The sequence below is a fragment of the Cricetulus griseus genome, chromosome 5 (genome assembly GCF_003668045.3).
Source record: "Cricetulus griseus strain 17A/GY chromosome 5, alternate assembly CriGri-PICRH-1.0, whole genome shotgun sequence".
NCBI classification, from domain to species: Eukaryota; Metazoa; Chordata; class Mammalia; order Rodentia; family Cricetidae; genus Cricetulus; species Cricetulus griseus.
This window is the reverse complement of record NC_048598.1, coordinates 71,705,574-71,709,639: the sequence shown is the minus strand read 5'-3', so window position 1 is coordinate 71,709,639 and position 4,066 is coordinate 71,705,574. Positions and strand designations below refer to the sequence as shown.

The following is a 4,066-nucleotide window of genomic DNA, read 5'->3' as shown; positions in this document are numbered from 1 at the left end:
ACTCACATGTACTTTGTCTGGCTAAGTTGTTGTCCAGTGTAAAAAGATCTAATATGATATGGCTTCTGACAGAGACATTCCTATGATCTTGACAGCACTAGGAATTTAAAAGGTAAGCCCATGAATGATATGAAATATCTCCATATACAAAAATAATGTGCTAGTGCTGGTTTCTGTGTGTAGCAGGTGCTCCCAGTGGCGAGTTTCTCAAGCAGAGGCTGCTCTCACCACAGAATAAGGACAAGTCCTAAGGCTGTGCCTCTGTGGAAATCTTTCTCATCTCACTGGGTACAGTAAACCAGTCTGCCACAAATGAGTATGTGATGGAGAAGCCTTTAGAAACTGTTCATTTGGAGAAGAAAGGGAGAGAAATGGATAAGTTCTTTAAACTCTTTATTGGTAGGTTGAGATTCAAAACTACAGAAATAAGTTTGAGAATCTATTACTAGCAATAAGGAAACCTCACAGACTGTGTGGTTATGTGGAATCCTGCAAGCAAAAGATCAAGAGGATTTGTTTTTTTTAACTTTCTCCTACATGGCCAAGTTTGATGCTGACATGGCAATCAGACCTCATTCTATTGATGGGAGGGTAGTTGAGCCAACATGTGCTGTAGCAAAAAATGAGTCAGGAAAAAAGGAGCAATTTGACTATGAAGAGCCTGTTCATTGGTGGAATTAAAGAAGATGGAGGAAAACCATCTTAGATATTACTTTAAAGAATATGGAAAATTGATACTATTAAAATAATAACTGATAGACAGTCTGCAAAGAAAAGAGGCTTTGGCTTTGTTACTTTTGATGAACATGATCCTGTGGGTAAAATTGTATTGCAAAAAAATAATTCACCATTAATAGTCACAATGCAGAAGTTAGAAAGACATTATCTAGACAAGAAATGCAGGAAGTTCAAGGTTCTAGGAGTGGAAGAAGATTAAAATTAATTTGGGGGATTCTATTTATGTTGATGGCAATTTTGGACCAGGACCAAGAAACAATTTTAGCATGGGATCTGATGAATATGAAAGTGGAAATGGATTTGGGGTTGACTATAATGGGTATGGAAGAGGACACAGAGGTGGAAATTTTAGAGGTAGACCTAGTTAGGAGGAGAGGAATATGGTGGTGGAGGACATGGATAGGACAACCAGGGTAGGGACTAAGGTGTTAGATAAGACAAACATGATGGAGGTTCAATGACAACCATTGAAGTAGAAACTACAATGATTTTGGAAATTATAACCAGCAACCTTCTAACTATGGTCAAATGAAGAGTGGAAACTTCAGTGGTTGCAGAAACATTAGAGAACCATATGGAAGAGGAAACTACATTCCTGGAGGATGTGGAGGAAGTTAGGGCTATGTGGGAAGAGATGGTAATGAGCTTCTTCTTACTTGCAAAGGCTTCACTGTAAATAGGAGAGGATGGGTGCCCAGAGGTATCAGAAGAGCTTCATGATGTCTTAGTAATAATGTTAAGGAAGCTCATACTCAGTCATGCATAAATAGGAATTGATGTGGAAGATGACAGCAGAGCAGATAGCCATTTGGGAATACATTATTTAATACCATTACCATACTGTGGAGGAAGAATTGTAAGAAAAAAATACCTTTGGGGCATCTTCTTAGCTTTTTAATTGTTTCTTTCTATTGGTCTTTGTAAGAGTTGTAGAGGCATTCCTTCTTTTATAATATTAAGTTGTAAGTTTCAGGTGACACGTGAAACATTTTTAAGACTTTTCTCAAAAGTTCTGAAAAGCTATATGCCAGGATCTTGGTTTAACAAAATATAGTGCTTTTCCTCTAAGAAATTTAAGTGCATGCATAAAGTTAAGAAACAGCCCCGCTTGGAAGCATCTGACACCAGGGATTTGCTCACCAGATCTGAGGTCAGCAGCGTGATCCAACACACCCAGACACTGCCAAGGCCCCAGTAACAGTGCCACCTCTATCCACGACAAGAGGACAGACACCAGGGTATTGGAAATAGAAAAGCTGGGTAAATGATCAGGAACTACAGACACAAGCATAACCAACAGAATACAAGAGATGGAAGAGAGAATCTCAGAAGTTGAAGATACACTAGGAGAAATTGACTCATCAACCAAAGCAAACCTTAAGTCCAACAAACCCCTAACACAAAATATCCAGGAAAAATGGGATACCGAGAAAAGACCAAACCTAAGAATAATATTTAGAGAAGAAGATGGAGAAATCCAACTCAAAGGCACAGAAAACATTTTCAACAAAATCATAGAAGAAAAATTTCCCAACCTAAAGAAAGACATGCCAATGAATATATAAGAAACCTACAGAACACCAAATAGACTGAACCAAAAAAAAAAAGGTCTCCTTGCCACATAATAATCAAAACACCAAACATACAGAATAAAGAGAAAATATTAAGAGCAGCAAAGGAAAAAGGTCAAGTAACATATAAAGGCAAACCTACCAGAATTACACCTGAGTTTTCCATGGAAACTCTGAAAGCCAGAAGGTCCTGGGTAGATATTCTACCTACACTGAGAGACCAAGGATACCAGCCCAGACTGCTATACCCAGCAAAGCTTTCAATCAATACATGTGGAGAAAACAAGATATTCCATGACAAAACCAGAATGAAATAATACATATCCTCCAATCCATCCTTACAGAAAGTTCTGGAAGGAAAACTGCAACCCAAGGAAGTTAACTACAACCAGAAAAATATAGGCAATAGATAATCCCACTTTACCAAAGCCAGAAGGAAAAAGGGATAGAATCCCTCACAAAAATTTGCCACCATCACCACATCAAAAACTAACAAGAATGAACAATCAATGATCATTAATATCCCTCAACATTAATGGTCTTAACTCCCCTATAAAAGGACACAGATTAAGGGAATGGATAAGAAGACAGAATCCATCCTTCTGCTGCATACAAGAAACACTCCTCAACTTCTAAGACAGATGGTACCTAAGAATTAAAGGTTGGAGAAAGATTTTCCATTCAAATGGACCCAAGAAACAAGCAGGAGTAGCAATCCTAATATCCAACAAATTGGACTTTAAAATAAAAATCAATAAAAAGAGATGAAGTAGGTTACTTCCTACTCATCAAAGGAGAAATCCAACAGGATGAAGTCTCAATTCTGAACATTTATGCCCCAAATACAAAGGCATCAACTTTTGTAAAAGAAATATTACTAAAACTCAAATCACACATAAAACTGCACACAATTATATTACAAGGCTTTAACATCCCACTCTATCCACTGGACAGGAACACCAGTCAGAAACTTAACAAAGAAACAAAGGAACTAATAGAAGTTATGGTGCAATTGGACTTAACAGATATATATAGAACATTCCATCCAAATACAAAACAATTTACCTTCTTCTCAATGCCACATGGAACTTTCTCTAAAATTGACCACAAGCTTGGCAACATAGCAAACCTCAACAGGCACAAAAAATTGAAATAATCCCCTGTATCTTATCAGACCACTATCGTTAAAATTCAACAACAACATGAATTGCAGGAAACCTACAAACTCATGGAAATTGAGTAACACCCAATTGCACAATTCCTGGGTTGAGGAAGAAATAAAAAAAAAAGAAATTAAAGATTTCCTAGAACTCAATGAGAATGCAGACACAACATACCCAAACCTATGGGACACTTTGAAAGCAATGCTCAGAGGAAAGTTCATAGCACTAAGTGCCCACATGAAAAAACTGGAGAATAATCACACTAGAGCACTAACAGCACAACTGAAAGCTTTAGAACACAAAGAAGCCAATACACCCCAGAGCAGCACATGCCAGGAAACAATCAAAGTGAGGGCAGAAATCAATAAAATGTAAACTAGGAGAACAATACAAAGAGTCAACATAAGGAAGAGTTGGCTCTTCAAGAAAATCAACAAGATAGACAAACCTCTATCCAAACTTACCAAACAGCAAAGAGTGAACACACAAAATAATAAAATCTGGAATGAAAATGGGGACATAAAAACAGACACAGAGGAAATCCAGAGAATCACCAGGTCATACTTGAAAAACCTATATTCCTCAAAATTTGAA

The 4,066-nt window shown here is 37.3% G+C and overlaps 1 pseudogene; it reads left to right on the top strand.

Annotated features, from left to right (window-relative positions):
* The first annotated feature begins 323 nt into the window (after positions 1-323).
* LOC107977897 lies at positions 324-1,458 on the top strand (annotated as a pseudogene).
* Positions 1,459-4,066: the final 2,608 nt, after the last annotated feature.